At 37.8% G+C, this 21,335-nt stretch overlaps 1 long non-coding RNA gene across 1 annotated transcript in view; it reads left to right on the top strand.

Moving 5' to 3' along the window:
• Window positions 1-20,923, top strand: part of LOC134759663 (uncharacterized) — a 164,798-nt gene extending 143,875 nt beyond the window's left edge. The window contains exons 4-6 of the long non-coding RNA XR_010136212.1: window positions 16,743-16,864; window positions 17,877-18,164; window positions 19,599-20,923. This is a non-coding gene — a long non-coding RNA (uncharacterized LOC134759663). The remainder of the gene's footprint in view (window positions 1-16,742; window positions 16,865-17,876; window positions 18,165-19,598) is intronic.
• The last annotated feature ends 412 nt before the right edge of the window (window positions 20,924-21,335 follow it).

The raw sequence follows: 21,335 nt of genomic DNA, 5'->3' as shown, positions 1-21,335 counted from the left end.
ACAAACAAGCAAAGGAGATACAATCTCTTTAAAGAAAAAGACATTTATTGGGTCAAAAACATTGTATTAATATCTATAAAACATATTGACTCCAGGTATTAAAAAAGTATAAAAATTATATCAAAATGAGTACAAAATGAAGTCTTATAAAAGAGGATTAATTTCAAGAGAGAAATTTATAAGGCCAAAGGAATTACACCAACTTTTTCTTTAGTTGCATTAATGTGATAAATTATACTGATTTATTTTTGAATGTGGAACCAATTTTGCATTTCTGAGATAAGACACACTTGGTCATAATGCTTTTATTCATTTTGTATTTGCTTGAATTTCACGTGCTCATTTTTATTGAGATGTTTGTATTAGTTTTGTATCAGCTTCATAAATTGTGTTGGTAAGCATGTTTCCCTTTTCAAATTTCTGTAAGAGTTTATATAAGATATTACTCTTCCTTAAATATTTGGTAGAATTCAGCATTGAAAAAATCTCCTTCTAGAATTTTTTGGAGTAAAATTTATTGATTAAAAATTCCATTTATCTTAGAGATAGAGGAATATTCATATATTTTTTGTTTCAGCTTTATAGAATTTTTAAGGCTTTTTTCATTTTTACTAAATATTACATTTTCTAACTTTTAAAATTTCTTGGCACAAATTTGCTTACTATATTCCTTTATTGTCCTTTTAATATCTGTGGTTATATCTCTTTAATTCTTGATATTTGTAATTTGTGTTTATTTCTTTTTGTTATTGATTGAGCTTATTGTCCTTTTAATATCTGTGGTTATATCTCTTTAATTCTTGATATTTGTAATTTGTGTTTATTTCTTTTTGTTATTGATTGAGCTTACTACGGATTAATTTTATTTATTCATTCAAAGAGCAGCCCTAGTTAACGGTGTGCCTGTGTTACTTCATTGCTTTCTGTTCTTGTGCATATTATGACCTATTTCAACTTATTTCACATTGAATTTATTCTTCTTTACCTAGCTTTTTAGAGTAGAAACTTAGAAACTTAGAATCATTGATTTTAAACCTTTTCCTCTACTAATATAGGCATTTAAATGATATTATTTCTCTACAAAATGCTTTGTAAGCATCCCCCAAATTTTGATATGTTACATTTTTATTATTATTTCTATATCCCTGGGTGATTTTTGTTTGTTTGTTTCATAGATTAGTTAGAAATTTCTGGTTTAATGTCCAAATATTTGAATGTCTGCCATATGTGCTATTGCTTTTTCTTTTAGTTTCTTATTGATCAAAGAATATATTCTGTAAAATTTCAGTAACTGAAATTTTTGAGATTCACATTTTATTTTCTCTCATTGTGCATCTTCCATGTGAGCTAGAAAAGAATATCCATTCTGCCACTGTTGATTGTAGTTTTCTCCAAAAGTTGATTATGTCAGTTTGTAGCTAACTTTGTCCAAATCATCTATTTCCTAGTAAATTGTTTTGCCTGATTGTCCTACATATAACAATAAGATATTCAACTGGTGGTGAATTCATCTATTTTTCCCTTTTTTATAATTTTATTATTGTTATACTTTAAGTTTTAGGGTACATGTGCACAATGTGCAGGTTAGTTACATATGTATACATGTGCCATGCTGGTGTGCTGCACCCATTAACTCGTCATTTAGCATTAGGCATATCTCCTAATGCTATCCCTCCCCCCTCCCCCCACCCCACAACAGTCCCCAGAGTGTGATGTTCCCCTTCCTGTGTCCATGTGTTCTCATTGTTCAATTCCCACCTATGAGTGAGAATATGCGGTGTTTGGTTTTTTGTCCTTGCGATAGTTTACTGAGAATGATGATTTCCAATTGCATCCATGTCCCTACAAAGGACATGAACTCATCATTTTTTATGGCTGCATAGTATTCCATGGTGTATATGTGCCACATTTTCTTAATCCAATCTATCATTGTTGGACATTTGGGTTGGTTCCAAGTCTTTGCTATTGTGAACAGTGCCACAATAAACATACGTGTGCATGTGTCTTTATAGCAGCATGATTTATAATCCTTTGGGTATACACCCAGTAATGGGATGGCTGGGTCAAATGGTATTTCTAGTTCTATATCCCTGAGGAATCACCACACTGACTTCCACAATGGTTGAACTAGTTTACAGTCCCACCAACAGTGTAAAAGTGTTCCTATTTCTCCACATCCTCTCCAGTACCTGTTGTTTCCTGACTTTTTAATGATCGCCATTCTAACTGGTGTGAGATGGTATCTCATTGTGGTTTTGATTTGCATTTCTCTGATGGCCAGTGATGATGAGCATTTTTTCACGTGTCTTTTGGCTGCATAAATGTCTTCTTTTGAGAAGTGTCTGTTCATATCCTTCGCTCACTTTTTGATGGGGTTGTTTGTTTTTTTCTTGTAAATTTGTTGGAGTTCATTGTAGATTCTGGATATTAGCCCTTTTTCAGATGAGTAGGTTGCAAACATTTTCTCCCATTTTGTAGGTTGCCTGTTCACTCTGATGGTAGTTTCTTTTGCTGTGCAGAAGCTCTTTAGTTTAATTAGATCCCATTTGTCAATTTTGGCTTTTGTTGCCATTGCTTTTGGTGTTTTAGACACGAAGTCCTTGCCCATGCCTATGTCCTGAATGGTATTGCCTAGGTTTTCTTCTAGGGTTTTTATGGTTTTAGGTCTAACCTTTAAGTCTTTAATCCATCTTGAATTGATTTTTGTATAAGGTGTAAGGAAGGGATCCAGTTTCAGCTTTCTACATATGGCTAGCCAGTTTTCCAAGCACCATTTATTAAATAGGGAATCCTTTCCCCATTTCTTGTTTTTGTCAGGTTTGTCAAAGATCAGATAGTTGTAGATATGCGGCATTATTTCTGAGGGCTCTGTTCTGTTCCATTGATCTATATCTCTGTTTTGGTACCAGTACCATGCTGTTTTGGTTACTGTAGCCTTGTAGTATAGTTTGAAGTCAGGTAGCGTGATGCCTCCAGCTTTGTTCTTTTGGCTTAGGATTGACTTGGTGATGCGGGTTCTTTTTTGGTTCCATATGAACTTTAAAGAAGTTTTTTCCAATTCTGTGAAGAAAGTCTTTGCTTTGTATATTTTGAGAATCTGTTACTAGATGCATAAAGTTAATATTGCTGTATTTTCCTATTAAATTAATTCTTTTCTCATTATTAAATGACCCACCTTTGTTTGTGGTAATACTCCTTGGCTTAGCATCAGCACTATTTGACATAGATACAATAATTTGCTTTCTATATGCATGATTTCTTTTTCTTTTTTTCAGTAGGTTTTTGGGGAACAGGTGGTATTTGGTTACATGAATAATTTGTGTAGTGGTGATTCCTGAGATTTTGGTGCACTCATCACCTGAGCAGTGTACACTGCACCCAATTTGTTATATTCCAGTTTTTTACTTTCAACCTATCCTTGTCTTCACATTTATTCTACATCTCTTGTAGATAGCCTGTAGTTAAACGTGGCTTTTTAAATTCAGACTAATATCTACCTTTTAATTGAAATGTTAATTTATTAATTTTTGATGTAATAATTGACCGATTTAAGTCATCTTGCTACTAGTCTACTATTTGTGCCATCTGGTTTTTGTGTTCATTTTGCTTTTGCTTTTTGTGTCTCTGTTCCTCTTTTCTAGGCCTCTTTATCTAATTAAATATTGGTGGTGGTGGTGGTGGTGGTGGTAGTGGTGGCCTTCCATTTTATTTATTTTCTTGGCTTTTTGGCTATACCCCTTTTCGTTAATTTTTAGAAGTTTCTCTGTGGAGTAAAATATGCATTCTTGAGTTATCACCATGTACTTAGAATTAATATTTATACATAAAACATCACGAAGTCTAACTACATTCACCCATCCTATCTGATAATCTTATTTCATATATACTTCTATATACACTAAAAATCTGCTTTACTGTAAGAATATTTGTATTTCAATTTTCATTTGTCTTTGTAAAGAAATTAACTTCATTTGTACCCAAAGATTAATGACACCTAAGTAAACTTGGTTTATGTTCTAATATTTCTAAGAAAGGTGGTATATGGAAATATATCACATGAGCGACAGAAAGGGCCATATTCTGTAAGGAAAGTAGTCTTTATAAAGGAGTTCCTAGTGGCAGTGTAGGGGATAAACATCCATGGAGGGGAAGAAGATGAAGGCCAGTTTTGCAGCTATTGCTTCCATCATAATTTTGACCAGAACAGAACCTACATTTGTATTTTCTTTCTTTGTTTTACGTGTAAATATTTAGTATTTTAATACAGGATTTCAAAAACTACATAAACAATGTAATCAGACACATTTTGTGAGAAAATACAGATTATAAGATTTTTGCTCTGTAAATGAAATACTGATGAAGAATATTACAGTTTCCTGAAATAGAAATAAATATGTTGAAAGGCAAACACTTCATTTTGTTCTTTCTGAACTCCCTGTGCTTCACCGTGATACAACCCATCTTCATTTCTCAAGAAACCTACAGGCAAAAGAGCTTTAAAACTAGGCACTAATTATTGCATACTGTTGCTATGTACAAATCCAGAGATTAACTTAGATTATGATTATTTAACACTAACAGGGCCTCTGGGTATGCATACATCAGCACTTTATGTATATTTCTCTTTTATCTAAAGAGCTGTCTGGAATAAGAATATGTCTTATAGTCTGAGCAGATATGTATGGAATTGTGGGCATCCCTGAATACAAAGATAGAACTTCTTGCTACAAATACCTTATTTAGATAAAGTTTTGCTGCTTTCCAAAATTAATAGAAAATAAATATTACCTTTAGACTCTTTCATGGATTGGAAACAGGAGTAGAGCTTTAATGGGACTTTATAGCCAGGGATTTTCAAATTTTAGTATGACAAGTATGTGCTGAGGACTGTATTTAAAATGTATATAACTAGACCTCATTCCCAGAGATTCTATTTCAGTATATCTATCTCAGATGAAAGCCAGAAAAAATTACATTTAAGCATCCCAGGAGATTCTGCTGCACGTTGTTCTGGGTTCACATTTTCAGAAACACATCTTTGAAGATTTCTGAGTAAAGATGGTGAGATGAATCCAGATCCCAAAACCCCCTCCCCAGGACTTAGTGAAAATGACAATAGCAACATTTTAAAACCTGTGCAGCAGCAGGCAAATAAGGAGGACAACCACAGTTGCACATTTCCAAAAGTGGCAGCTAAGAAGAGAAACCAAACTTGAAAATGGTGACTAATATTTCTTAATCAAGTAAAACAGTCTAAAGTTTACTTAAGGACCTGAGAGAATACCATCTTCTTTTTCATTTTCTTAATGTGGGATATAGGAAATGCTGCCAGTGGCAGCTTGTGAAACAAGAGCTGTCATCTACAAGGCTGACCCTACTTAAGGAAGCAAAGCGTCTAGGGGTTATCATTGGATTGGGGGAATTCTCTATAGCCAATAAGCATCCATGTTTAAAAATAAAGAGCACATCCCACTTGGTAATGCAAGCTCTGACATCCTTAATAAAATGTCAGAAGGAAGTATAGGACCCAGTTTTCCAACAAAAACTATACATAATCTTCTCTGGGCTCCTCACAACCCTACTCCATGCAGCCTCACAACTTAGGTCTCAGAAAAAAATGGATAAAATAGCAAATAGTCTGCAGTCGTAGCCATGTGGAGAAGGATGAATTCACGTGTATTGAATTACAGAAAATAGAAAGTCTGAACAGAAAAGCTTGCATTAATGCATGATCGAGATGAAAAGAAATGTCATGGCAAATTTGCTCACACTCTACAAAAAAACAAAGGGAGAAGAGAGGAAAGGTAGAAAGGGGAGGGAAGGAAGGGAAAGAAGGGAGAAAAAGGGAAAGGAGAGGAAAGAAAACAACACGCAGAATACAAATAAAAAATCTGGAAAACTGAGAGATAAAAAGATAATTTCACTTTGAGTTTTTCGTGTTCAAGATTTGAATAAAATTATAATATCATGAAAGCTTCTCAAATGAGACATGGTTAAACAACAGAATGATATTAAAGCAAAATTGGATTGAGAGTTTTAAATGACTGATACTAATACTTTTATACCACTAATTAAATAACTTATAAGCAGATAGAAACAGAATAGAGATATCAAAAAATCAAATCTATCGAGGATGAAGAAAAATAAAATAATCATGGAAATTTCAAAAGAAAAACATGGACAGATCAAGGAAAATGAAAATAAATGACAATATGGAAAAGATTGTGCTGTAAAAATTCAACATACTGTCCAGAATTATTATATTTTGCACATGAAATATTTGCAGCTCTTTGTATATCAATAATATCTCAAAAACCTGCTAAAATAAACCCTTAACATATGAAATGGAGAAAATGTTCTAATGTATAACAAAATAAGGATTTGTTGAACTAAAGGAAAAATCTGAGTTTGACACAAAAGAAAACTCTCTGTTTTAGGGGAGAAATGAGTACAACTTACATGATAATTCTTCTAATTATGACCTAAATTTTGAGAATAAGGAAAATCCTTTAAGACATCTGGAAAATATAAGCAAATGAACTACAAGGGAAAAATAAGATCATTGCTAGAGATTTCTTTGTATCATTATATGACTACAATGTTTACACTGACCCAGAGATGTAGGTAGTAATTACTTCCAAACTCGCTATGTGTTTTCCAGCCTCTGTTACAGTTAGGCTGAGGCTGTGTGACAAGTGCTGCCTAAACAATAAGATACAAAGGAACCTGTGCCACTGGAAAGCCCAGGCACTTAAAGATGATTATAGATTATCTGCTTTCTCTCTTCCACTGCCTTGGCAGATGTGGTGGCCATATATTCTGGAAAAAACAGGTACAATCCTGTTTCCTGACATTCTCTCACAGTGACTGTGTAGAGCAGAATGAAACTTTTGGTGTGGTAAGACACTAAGATTTTGAGGGTAGTTTGTTTCTGTTATATAATCTAGCTTCTACTAACAGGACTCAATCTCATTATAAGTGATCAAGATCTCCAAGAATAAAGGCAACCACTGCGTAGTCTCAAATATGAAAGACCTCAGCCAACTGTGTCTCAATTAGTACCTTTTTATAAAATATGATGAAATTCTCTCAAGGGATACATCAAAATAAGAAACCCAAAGAAGATATATAGTAAGATAACTGGATGAACAGATTGAATCTATTTGAAAATAGACTTAAAATCGAACAACTGCAGGTAATACAGAATGGTTGGAAAATGGTATAAACCTTGAGACATAAAAAGCACATTATGTCTAACTAAAAAGTCAAACAATAAAACCAGAAAAAAAGGTTAGGAAGATGTCTGAGAGTGCTAATTTTTTCATCATTAAAATAGCAGTTAGATAAGTGATCATCTGTTTTTAAAAATAATTCTAACATCTAAATATTGTTTTAAATTTCTTCTTTAATCTTAGAGAAAACATTTAAGAATTAATATTTCTACTGATCAAAAAATATTTCTCAAACCCATTGCTGTTTTTAGTTTCATGTCAGTTTCCACTTTCCTCCATTACAATTATGAAAAAGAGATGTGGTCCTTAAAATTTAGTATAGAGCATGAATAGAAATATTCCATTTCAATAGAATTATTTTTATCTACCCATATATATTATGTAACTAATTCTATTTTTGGATATTCATGTATGGCGTATGTGTAGATATGCACATGCAAATACAGTGGTGTTCAATTCATGTGATAAATTCATTCATGAATGTCGAGCTTTAAATGATTTTTTACTCTCTTTCTGTTTTGTGTATTGACTGAATTATTTTATATTGAACATGTGCTAATTTTATTCCCAAAATTATAAAGCAATTGAACAAGGAGAATGAGGAGATAGAGAAGAACATAAGTTAATTTATAAATTTATGCAAGCCCAGGGGAAAATACTGTCTGATTATTGTTTTCTTTGAAACTGGGTAAGTTGATCATAAAGTTCACCTGGAAGGGCAAGCAAGAGTGCCCAGAAAAACACAGAATGAGAAGCTAGTCCCACCAGGTGAAAAAAACATAATGTAAAAACACAGCAATTAAAAAGTGTTATTGGGAGGCCGAGGCGGGTGGATCACGAAGTCAGGATATTGAGACCATCCTGACTAACCCAGTGAAACCCCGTCTCTACTAAAAATACAAAAAGTTAGCTGGGCGTGGTGGCGGGTGCCTATAGTCCCAGCAACTCGGGAGGCTGAGGCAGGAGAATGGCGTGAACCCGGGAGGCGGAGCTTGCAGTGAGCCGAGATCCTGCCACCGCACTCCAGCCTGGGCGACAGAAAAAGACTGCGTCTCAAAAAAAAAAAAAAAAAAGTTATTAACACAAGAACAAAAAGAAAGACCAATGAAACAAACTACCACATCTAGGAGAAGACCCTACTGCACATGGATATCTTTGCAATAGGATACAATATGAAAAGAATACAGCTCAATTCAGTGAAGGAAAGATGGACTTTCAAACAAGCGATGTTCAAATAATGGCAAAAGTGTTTTCCAAACAAAGAATTAAATTGAATCCATTCCTCACACTGAGCAACATGATAAACCAAATGGCTCAAAGAATTAAATGTAAAATGAAGAAACAGATAAACATACAAATGACTAACACTGTACAAGTGTTACAAGAAAGATGGATGAATCTCTTAATAACCTGGGAGTGGGAAGCTTTTCTTATCTATAACTCACAAATCAGAAGTGATAAGTGGAAAAACGATGTACTTTACTACTAAAACACACAAAAAAATTACTTTTACTTAAGGGAAAAAAGAAAAATAAATACAGTAATAAAATTAAATTTAGAAAATTATATTTGTAATCCATATCACAAAGTATTGCAAGTTCCAGAAAAATTTCTAAACATACAGCACAAAACTATAAAAGTAGAAGAAAAAAATATAGAAAAATGGGCAAGAGATAACAACAGACAATTCAAAAAAACAAAATGCAAGTGGCCTTAAATAAATTAAAAGATGTCAATCTAGCTCATAAGATAAATTACATTAAGGAATTAATTAAGAAAAAATTAAAACAAAATTGACTCTCTGCCGTGGAAGGGTCCTTGCTCACAATTATTTCCTTGGTAGAATTCTGCTGTGAAAAATGCCCACACAAAGCCCCTGTCGACCAGGGGCTCATTTTTAATCTTCTCATTGTGGCAGTTTGGTGAAGCCTACAGGTCTTTTTTTCAAAATAATATTTCTAGTAGCTGAAATAAAATACAGAAGTTGACAAAGGAGAACACTTTTTCAAATACTAAACTGATAAAGAATTTCTTATCAATCAGACTGAAAAAAATCTAAAAGTCTAGGGAGACAGTACTCATATTTTGTGATGCAGATATAAATTGGATCAATCACCATAGAGAGGAGTATAATAGCACCTAGCAAAATTACTTAAATGGATTTGAAGACAAAGTATTGATGATATGTTAAATTTCAACTAATAATAAAATTCTTAAAAATACAGTTGTATTGCTACTTTGAAACTACATGTAATAGGATAAAATAAATAAATAATTACGTAAATGATAATACGAATCAAAATTCTCAGCATAAAATAAAAATTATGTAAAGTATAGTATCCCTTAAGTTTGAATCAGAAGCATCAGTATGAACTTATTATGTAATATTTTTTTCTTGAAAAGGGCCAGAGCATTGATTTATTCAGTATATATGAGCACACCTAGTTTTCAGATTGTGGTCTGTAAATAGTACAGTCATGTGTCTTTTAACAACTGTGATACATTTTGAGGAATGCATTGTTACATGATTTTGTCATCATGCAAATATCAGAGTCTACTTACACAACCCTGGAAGGTATAGCCTGTTACACATCTAGGATATATGGGTGGTATGGCCTATTGCTCCTAGACTATAAACCTGTACAGCATGTCACTGTATTGAATACTGTAGGCAATTGTGACATAAGTATTTGTCTATCTAAATATAAACATAGAAAAGTTATAATAAAAATATGGTATAAAAGATAAAAAGTGGTACACCTGTACTTATGTGTCCGGAATTGATGGGTTCTTGGTCTCACTGACTTCAAGAATGAAGCCGCAGACCCTCGTGGTGAGTGTCACAGTTCTTAAAGGCAGTGTGTCTGGAGTTTGTTCCTTCTGGTGGGTTCGTGGTCTCACTGGCTCAGGAGTGAAGCTGCAGAGATTTGCGGTGAGTGTTACAGCTCATAAAGGCAGTGTGGACCCAAAGAGTGAGCAGCAGCAAGATTTATTGCAAAGAGTGAAAGAACAAAGCTTCCACAGTGGGGAAAGGGACCAGAGCAGGTTGCCACTGCTGACTCAGGCAGCCTGCTTTTATTCTCTTATGTGGCCCCACCCACATCCTGCTGATTGGTCCATTCTACAGATAGCTGATTGGTCCGTTTTGACAGGGTGCTGATCCCTGCGTTTACAATCCCTGAGCTAGACACAAAAGTTCTCCACCTCCCCACTAGATTGGCTAGATACAGTGAGCATTGGTGCATTCACAAACCCTGAGCTAGACACAGGGTGCTGATTGGTGTGTTTACAATCCCTTAGCTAGACATAAATGTTCTCCAAGTCCCCACCAGAGTAGCTAGATACAGAGTGTGGATTGGTGCATTTGCAAACCCTGAGCTAGACAGGGGTGCTGATTGGTGTGTTTACAAACCTTGAGCTAGATACAGAGTGCCGATTGGTGTATTTACAATCCCTTAGCTAGATATAAAGGTTCTCCAAGTCCCCACCAGAGTAGCTAGATACAGAGTGTCCATTGGTGCATTCACAAACCCTGAGCTAGACACAGGGTACCGATTGGTGTATTTGCAATCCCTTAGCTAGACATAAAGGTTCTCCAAGTCCCCACCAGACTCAGGAGCCCAGCTGGCTTCACCCAGTGGATCTCACACAGGGGCCCCAAGTGGAGCTGCCTGCCAGTCCCCTGCCATGCGCCGGCACTCCTCAGCCCTTGGGCGGTGGATGGGACCGGGCACTGTGGAGCAGGGGGCGGCACTCTTCGGGGAGGCTCAGGCCGTGCAGGAGCCCATGGTGGGGTGGCTGGGGGGCAGGGATGGGGGACTCAGGCATGGCGGGGTGCAGGTCCTGAGCCCTGCCCAGCAGGGAGGCAGCTAAGGCCTGGTGAGAAATCGAGTGCAGCACCGGTGGGCCAGCACTGCTGGGGATCCCGGCGCACCCTCCGCAGCTGCTGGCCGAGGTGCTAAGCCCCTCACAGCTCGGGGCGGCAGGGCCGGCCAGCCGCTCCGAGTGTGGGGCCCGCCAAGCCCACGCCCACCCGGAACTCCAGCTGGCCCGCAAGTGCATTGGGCAGCTCCAGTTCCCGCTGGTGCCTCTCTCTCCACACCTCCCCGCAAGCAGAGGGAGCCTGCTGGGGCCTTCGCCATCCCAGGAAGCGGCTCCCACAGTGCAGCGGCGGGCTGAAGGGCTCCTCTAGCATGGCCAGAGTGGGCGCCAAGGTGGAGGAAGTGCTGAGAGCAAGCCAGGGCTGCAAGGGCTGCCAGCAGGCTGTCACCTCTCACTTATCATATGTACTTACCATAAATGGAGTTGTCAGTACTAGAAGTTGCTGTGGGTAAGGTAGTGAGTGAGTGGTGAGTGAATGTGAAGGCCTAGGACATTACTGCACACTACTGTGAACTTTGTAAATACTGTATACTTAGGCTATACTAAATTTATTTTAAAACAATTTTACTTTCTTCAATTATAAATTGGCGGTCAATTTCTGTAACTTTTTTACCTTACAAAATTTTCTTTTTTAGCTTTTGAACACTTTTGTAATAACACTTAGCTTAAAACACAAACATGTTGTGCAATTATACAAAATACTTTTTTCTTTTCTTTTTTGTTTTGTTTTGAGACGGAGTCTCGCTTTGTCGCCCAGGCTGAAGGGCAGTGGTGCGATCTCTGCTTACTGCAACCTCCACCTCCCGGTTCAAGCGATTCTCCTGCCTCAGCCTCCCAAGGAGCTGGGACCACAGGCGCATGCCACCACGCCCAGCTAATTTTTTGTATTTTAATAGAGATGGGGTTTCACCATGGTGGTCAGGATGGTCTCCATCTCCTGACCTCGTGATCCACCCACCTCAGCCTCCCAAAGTGCTGGGATTACAGGTGTGAGCCACTGTTCCCGGCCCAAAATACTTTTTTATTTAATATCTTGATTCTATAAGTTTTTTTCTATTTTTAATTTTTTTTTTTACTTTTCAAACTTTTTAATTAACAACAAAGACAAAAATGCACATATTAACCTAGGCCTACATAGGGTCTGGATCAATAATATCAATGTTTTCCATCTCCATATCTTGTCCCACTGGAAGGTCTTCAGGGGCAATCTCCTATGATAGTAACGCCTTCCTTTGGAATATCTCCTAAGGGACCCACTTCAGGCTGTTTTATAGTTAACCTTATTTTATAGGTAGAAAGAATACACTCTAAAATAACAATGAAAAGCATAGTATAGTAAAAACATAAGCCAGTAACACAATCATTTATTATAATTATCAAGTATTATGTGCTATGCATAATTATATGTGCTAGACTTTTATATAACTGGCAGTACAGTAGGCTTGTTTACACCAGCATCGCCACAATCACATAAGTAATGCCTTGCACTATTATGGCATGATGGTTATGATATCACTAGGCCATAGGAATTTTTCAGCTCCATTATAATCTTCTGGGACCACGAACTTATATGTAATTCCTGGTTGACTTAAATGTTGTTATGCGTTGCATGACTGTAATTCCCAATGAAAAGAACCAACGCTCCTTGGAAAATGACAGATTGATTCTAGGTTTGGGGTAGTATATGTACAAGATGAGTCCGGAATATCTTGTTGTAACTGAAGAAAAAGGGACTATCAGAGAATTCTGGGTTCAGATGCACACGGGAACACTAGGGGCTCCAAGTAGTCAAAGCTGGAGCAATCTGAGCATTAAAAAGAACAGTGATGTGATGAATTGAAACACATCAGGTGTGCCGAAATCCATGAGATCTTAATGAAAGTAAATGAACACAGTCTCTCCAGTTAACTAGGGAGATTGTTAGGCTATCACTCTATTCTGAAAATTGGCACATAATATAAAAGAATCAAGAATTTTTCTTGCCTTTCCTATATGACTGTGCATCAGAGTAAAAGAATATATGAGGAGAAGAATTCCAATTGATTAATGAGGAAGAATAGGCAGAACATCATTTTGCAAACTCAAGTACAAATAATAGACCTATATAGCAATCATCAGCTGCTGAAAACACCATTAGATGAAAGGCTGATGAGAATTCTATGGAAGATAGATCAGACTGTTAACCCATTAACCCACTGATCAACTTAACATCATGAAGAACATCCTGTGCTTTTTTTTTTTATTTTTTTATACAGAGTCTTGCCTTGTTGCCCAGGCTAGAGTACAATGGCACAATCTCGCTTCACTGCAACCTCTGCCTCCTGTGTTCAAGTGATTCTCCTGCCTCAGCCTTCTGAGTAGCTGGGATTAACAGGCGTTTGCCACTATGCCTGGCTAATTATTTTTTATTTTTTATTTTTAGTAGAGACGGAGTTTCACCATGTTGGCCAGGCTGGTTTTGAACTCCTGACCTCAGGTGATCCACCTGCCTTGGCCTCCCAAAGTGCTGGGATTACAAGTGTGAGCTATGGTGCCTGGCCCATCCTGTGCTTCTTGATGGTATGCTATGGGAAATATACATAGCATTACCAATGAAATATTTTTGAGAAAATAAAAAGGAACCTGAATCTCTGAATTTGAATCTGACAAAGTTTCTGGAACCTAAGCAGCAGTTTCAAGGAAGTGAAAGGTTTAAAGGCTCATACAATGCAGGGATGACATTAGAAGAATCTAGTTGTGAAAAATTCTACCAGGCCAATGGCCTAGTTTCTTCAACAAATAAATTAAAGGAAGTAGAAGAATCCAAAGGGCCACTAAGTCTTTTGTTTCATTGTTATGAGCTCCCCACAGTGAGTGACCAATCCTTTTGTTTGCCTAGGAGAGCCCCAGATTATCTGTTTATTCAGAATAATTACTACTGTAGCCTCTGTCACTCTCAAAAGTGTCCTGATTTGTATGGTTATTGTACACAGTCACACTACCCATCAGCCTATATCACTGTACAAACACACAGCCAAATTATCATACATCCAACTGTGTATATTGAATTTGTACAAAGATTATGAGAGAGTAACAATCCTAATTAGTGTGCCCTAGTTTGCCACTGTGTTAGACAGTTTGGGTTACCATAACAGAGTACCACAGACTGGGTGGCTTAAACAAAACATTTACTGTCTCACAGTTCTAGAGGCTGGAAGTCTGAGATCTAGGTGTTGGCAGAATTGGTTCCTTCAAGGGCTGTGAGGGAAGAATCTGCTTCAGGCCTCTCTCCTAAGCTTGTAGGTACCATTTTCCCTACATCTTCACATCATCTTCCTCAGTAGGAATCCATGCCAAACTTCCCCTTTGTATGAAGGTACTAGTCAAATTGGATTAAGACCCACCCTAATGATCTCATTGTAACTTGATTGCCTCTGTAAAGACCACATCTCCACATTCTGGGGGAGCGGGGGTTAGGGCTTCAACATATGAAACACAAGGAGAGGGATGCAATTCAGCCCATAACAACCACCAGGACTCCGAATGCTAGAGAAGCAATTAGGGTTTTTTGGTTTTTTATTTTTGGCAAATAATGGGGCAAATTTGAGACTTACAAAGAAGTCAGGTATACTAGGATAAAAATCCTCAAACCAAGAAGGGAATATCACAGCCTCTGGGGGAAGAGTTCTACTGGGTAAATAACCCTATCCTGAGTTACTGGAGATAGAAGCTCCATCTTGAGACATTGATTGATCATAGGTGGGGTGGGGAAATCCAGGATTTAAATCCTGTGGCTTGTGGGTACTATTCTCAGTTCTTTCAGAGCTAATACAATCCAATGCCAAGATTGAGGCCACAGTTTATTATACAAAGAAATTTGTGGTGGAAAGGAGGCTCTCTCCTGTCTCACTAAGAACAGCCTCAGTAACTATTGGGTGAGAAGCCCACAGGCACAGGCAGCTCCTAGTGTGGCATTTACAGTGGAAGAACAGACAGGGTGAAACACCAGCTGTGAATAAGCCCCGTATGGTAGAATGAGGAAGAGATGAGGCTAGAAGTAAGCGTGTAAGGACTTCCAAAAAAAAGCAACCCTGCTAAGGGAAGAGGCAGGGCATAATATGTGAAGTCTGGCAACTCTTGTTTGTGTGGAGTTGTCATTCAATTCTGTTTTTGGTATTACTTATGGTTGAGTGTTTTCCCCTGCTGTAATTTGACTAGGCAAGATAAGAATTTCACAAAGAAATGCAAAAATTCTAATAAAGAAGAAAATGTATTTATTTTTTAATGTGGATAATTTTATTTTATGTATTTGTCTAAGATCATTTTATGTTGCTATAACTGAATAACACAGACTGGGTAATATATGAAGAGTAGATATTTCTTTAGTTCATGGTTCTGGAGGGTGAGAAGTCCAAGAGCATGACACTGGCATCTGGTGAGGAGTTTATGCTGCATCATGAGAAGGCACAAGGCATCACATGACAAGACAGAGCAAGCCTGCATGTCAGTTCAGGTCTCTCTTTTCTTATAAAACCACCAGTCCTGTTATGGGGTGTATTAGTCCATTCTCATGTTGCTAATAAAGACATACCTGAGATTGGGTAATTTATAAAGGAAAGAGGTTTAATGGAGTCACAGTTCCAAATGGCTGGGGAGGCCTTACAATCATGACAGAAGATGAAGGAGGAGCAAAGGGACGTCTTACATGACAGCAGGCAAGAGAGCATGTGTAAGGGAACTCCCCTTTATAAAACCATCAGATCTCATGAGACTTATTCACTACCACGAGAACAGCAAGGGAAAGACCTGCCCACATGATTTAATTACCTCCTATGGGCTCCCTCCCACAACAGGTGGGAATTATGGGAGCAACAATTCAAGAGGACATTTGTGTGGGGACACAGCCAAACCATATTATGGGGTCTGCACCCTGATAACCTTAGCTAATACTAATGACATCTCAAAAAGTCCACTTCCAATCAACATATGAATTTGGGGATTAAATTCCCAACCCATGAAATTTGGGTGGCGTAACCAAACCACAGCAGTATTTTTATGCACATATTTTTTCTTAATCACTGGAAGATGTAATTATAATCTTCCAATTTGAAGTTCTTTCTGCGGCTCTGAGCCAGACACATATTTAAACTCACTGGCAGGTATTTTAATTGCTTACACTAGTCTATTATTATTTCTATCACATATTAATTCTGGTAACAGACTGGTGGACTTGATGAGAAGGCAGAAGTGAAATGACTTTATCTTTTATATGTTGTGAGAAAATCACATATACAATAGCTTTAATCATGTTTTATCATATCCAACTGTTATAAGGATACGATTTGCTTAAAGCCAGTGATTTAATTCCAGGAAGACGGGTTCTTAATAATGACTCACCTTTATGAACAGATCTTCTGTGCTGACTAAAGCTTCCCACATTTGAAACAACATTGACATTGACTCAATAGAGCAATAAATAAATAACTAGGGTGGAATTTGGAACTAAGGCACATACCTAGCAAGTTGGTAATGATCTCCCATATCACTTAGGCTTTCAAAGCTCTCTCTTTTTCTAAAACCATTTTGTGCTTTCTAGGCAGCCCCCGATGTCATTCACATGTCCAAAGGTGTCTCTCTCCTCACCCTCAGAGAAAGCAAATCAACCACCTTTCTTCGCTCATCTGACAAAGTGCCTGATTCCAGCCAGAGACTATGTAAGCCCTTGGAGTGATATCAGTCTCTATTGACTGAATGCTAACCCGTGGAATTAGGTAAGGATTAAAAATTAAATACATAAAATGTTTCAAAAATGCTAAAGGAACAGCTGGATGCTGGCAAATAAACTGCTTCTGTGAAAAACCTGTCAGAACCAGAAAGTGGATCCCAAACCTGGCAGTGGGTTATTTTTATCTGAAGCAGGCAGGAGATAGACAGACACTAGGAAAGACTTCCATTAACTTATTTGCAAACACAGGAAATTGGGAGTAATGCTACTCCCATTCTCTGTTTAACATTGAAGAAACAGAGGCTTCTAAAAGCAGGAGCTGGGTAAGGTGAACGTAGAGGTAAGTCCCCCTCAAACAGAGAGAGAAATATAGAAAATAATAGCAAGAAAGTGTTTGCCAAAACTTTTAATACAGGACTATGTCTGCTTAGAGATATTTTAAACAGTTCTTCCATTCCCAGCAATATTGACAAATGACAGTAAAGTTTCACTCCATCTACAGAATGGAGACTATATTAGCTGTCAGCTGACTACCAAACAGGGACATTGAGAGGATTAATGAGGATCTGGGTGCTACACTGATCGTTGCCATAGAAATGCATAGCTAAGTAGGGTTGTATAAAAGATGTGTCAAATGCAATATTTTTCAGCCCATGGCTGACAATAATGGGAAGACAGAGTGTCCCTTTGCATTAAGGAACTCAATGGATTAGCATGTCCAATGCCTCTATAGTACTCTCCCACCCTCTGTTGTGTGTGTGTGTGTGTGTGTGTGTGTGTGTGTGTAACTTTTAGTGGAACCATCAGCCTGAATCTAAAAGGCCTTTAGCAGAATTGATTCAGCCCGTGTCAGTGGATTTTCATGACCTCAAGTGACCTCAGGGCTCAGCAAATGAGTGGGGTATATTCATTGCTGTCAACACAGTGTCTTTGTAAGCAACATGGATTTTAAGCCTCTATTTTTTCTGTTTTACAGAAGTATAGGGGGATTTTTGTCTCACCTATTCTATTGTTTTCTTTTTATGAATATAAATCTAAACACTCTTCTTTTTTATCAGATATCCATGTGAGTCTATTCTACACATCCATATGAAAACCTTATACCGATGCTTACTGGTTTTAAAAGAGGAGATGTCAAACTAAAGAATGGAGAAGAATTTGCAAGGAGTGGGAAAATGCCACTACCCTGCTCAGAACCATCACTGCAACCCAGACTGTGCCTGTATCTTAGGAGTGCAGATGATTGAGATGGTCCAAGGGTATCCAGAAGAGAGAGGAGAGGACCCAACAGCATGGATTGTGCATGCTGAGCACTTCTCAAAGGAAAACCCATGGCAGTGGATTCAGTCTGAACCTCTTACTGTAATCATAGAGCATAGCTGGCAGGGGCTTGCCTTATTTACATGCCACATGGAGCTGCAGTGGCACCATGTTATTGTGTGTTTTGGGAGAGATGGATGTGAGTGTGGGTGTGGGTGCACATGCATGGATGTATCGGACTGTGAGAAGGTATGAGCTGAGGCCTAACTGTTCACAGCAGAGGCAAAGTCCTATCATGAACAAGAAAAGTGGTACGGGTTGGAGGGACTCTACTTCAGGTCATAGGTAAGCAGGGCTGCCAACAGAAGGGAATGGAAGTGGGTGAGCTTGCAGAGTTCTTTCCACTTAGTCAAAGAAGGCAGCGGCACTAACAGCCCATCCAGTGACAAGTGCAAATTAGAAAAAGGACACTTCCTCTGGGCATTTTACTCCCATCAGCTAAACATTTCCCATTGTAAGTGTTAGTCTGTTTAGGCTGTTAGAACAAAAATGCCATAAATTGGGTAGCTTACAAACTACAGAAATTTGTTTCTCACAGTTCCAAAGGCTGAGAATTTCAAGAACAAGGTGCCATTAGAAAGTGGGAATTGGGATTAGGCATTAATCCTTTTCAAAGGCCTCACCTCCTAATACTATCATTTTGGGGTTATTATTTCAACATATGAACTCTGTGGCCCACAAACATTCAGACCACAGCAGTAAGTACACAAGTCTCTGACAATTGTGAAGGGCTGTCACTCCCAGGAACTGTGCAGTGCACAATCTGTGAGACCCTAAGTGGCAGCGTGGAGTGGTAATTGCTGCTGCTGCTGTTCTATGGACCTGGCTGCTGGGGCAGGCCCCAATGTGACAGAGTCAATATGTCAAGAAGAACTAGACATCTGTTCCCATCCTTCAGCAGCAGTGGGTCATAAATGGGTTACCTGTGCTGGCCAGGACCTTCACGGGCACAAATCAGCCCTGAGCAGTATTTGTCAGGCCCAACCACATGAACATTTGCAGGAATAATGAAGGCTCAGGAATTAATGACCATAGAGGATGTGTGGGCTCTATTGAATGCCTATCTTAGAAAAAAAGGAGAGTTGGAAAACTAATAAGCCAAGCATTTGTTTCAAGAACTTAGTAAAAGAAATGGTCAAATAAACCCAAGATAAGGTGAGATAGGAAATAATAAAGAAGAAACTAACCCTATCAAGAAAAGTGAATTTATTGGGTCAACCAAGTGTCCCATAGAAAGACTTGTTTCTTTCTATCTGTCTGTCTCTCTCAAGCACACATGGTCAATCTGAAATAAACATACACACTCACGTTCTGGAAACCTGTGTTCCTGCTTATGGGAGGAAATTTGCAATCTCTGATCTACTTCCTGAGGTTTAAATGTAGAAAAATAGAAATGTCCATAAATATGAATGAAATTTCAGAGGCCAACTGCTTAAATTGATACCTGTTCATTCCAGCAGATGAAGCCTCATCATGGTTTTTGAGCCGCTGTGCACAGAAAGAAGACGGCACATCATTTGCCAGGCCCAGGCCGGCCAGCACAGACACATGCCTCAGCAGCACTGTAAGACATTAGTGAAGGCTGAAGCATTTTGCCATCTGGGCAGCGTGGGTGGTGTGCTTTAAGTGTGGTGCTTATGTTTCTGGAAACAGACATACAACAAGCAGGTTGGCTAAACTTTCCTCATGCTTTGTATTAGAAAGGGAGAGAATAGATTACAGGAGACAATGACAATTATAAGATGATTTCTATGGGTTACTGCAATTCAACCCCCTGTAATAACACATTGATTTCAATGTTTCCCCTAAACAAAGAATTCTCATATGTTGCTGGTGGTAAATGATGCCCCAATATTCAGTCAATCTAGGCAAAAATAAAGTCCACTAAATGAAAGAAAATCACTCAAGCTGAATTGGCCTCATACAGAAATGGCTCAAGAGTTAAGAGAGGGAGCACATGCTAAGATAAAGATTACAGGGGAAATTGTGTTTATTTAATCAAGGCCCAGATGGGCTGAAGGCAGAACGCAGCTCCCTGATTTGCATAACTTTTTCTCTCTGAGCCATAAGCAAGGGCTTTTCCAATATCCAAGGATAACCTCTGAATTCAAACAAATCATTCTTCTGACCTATGGCCAATCTTTCAGCCTCACACAGATGTCTCCCTTTATGTATAAGGAAGGAATAATCATATCACTCAAACTCAAATGTTGACTTGGGATTAACTAATATTTAAAGTGCTCTTCTTTTAAGAGCCATGCCATGCAAAAGGGAAGTGGCTTATACATATAATATAGCAGTTTATGGAAAAAGTCTCCATCGTGTGGTGGAAAAAACACTCTTCTAACAGAGCAACCTGGCTCCCAGTCCTGGTCTGCCATGGTTTAGCAACATGACCATGGGTAACTCACAAAAACACTGAGTCTCAGTTTCCTCGTCTATAAAGCAAAACATCTGTATCTGAGGAGTTTTTCTTTGTCAAATTACTATATCACCATGACCAATGCATACATATGTATTATATATGACAGTGATATGATTATTCCTTTCATATAGATAGAAGATATAGATAGAAGATAGATAATAGATAGAAGATATTGATGGATGAAAGAAGACATAGAAATGAATAGATGATAGAGGATATAGATACATATAGTAGTGATAATGTAGCATAGATTTTTCCCAAAATGTGGTAAAATAAAGAAATGTTTGACCTAAAGACTTCCCATTTTATTGAAAAGTATGAAATATATTGAAAAATACAATAAAACTAAACTGAGCCAAAGTTGTTGCAGCAACTTTACAATTGCCTAAGTTAAAGTCATTTTCAAATACTTAAGCAGACAATATGCACTAAAAAATAGAATCTTTGAAATACAGAATTGAATAAATGATGCACTGAAAGTTATAAAATTATTTGTGAATTAAAAATACATAAAACAATGTAGTGAATTAATCTTTAAATTTAACACATATTTATTCACTCATTTATTTCATAGGTATTCATGCAGCACCTACTATGTGCCAGATGTTGTTCTGGGGGTACCACAAGGAATGAAAAAGAATAAGTCTATGTGCTTTTGAGTTTGAAATCTGTAGCAAGTGGAGGTATCTGCTATGAAGCTAATGAAAGTAAAGTAAGGACATAAAGAGAGGCAAGGGGGAATTATCACAGACGATGTGGCTGTGTGCATTTG

This window comes from Pongo abelii, chromosome 12 (assembly GCF_028885655.2).
Source record: "Pongo abelii isolate AG06213 chromosome 12, NHGRI_mPonAbe1-v2.0_pri, whole genome shotgun sequence".
In the NCBI taxonomy this organism is placed as follows: domain Eukaryota; kingdom Metazoa; phylum Chordata; class Mammalia; order Primates; family Hominidae; genus Pongo; species Pongo abelii.
This window is presented reverse-complemented; position numbering and strand designations above follow the sequence as displayed.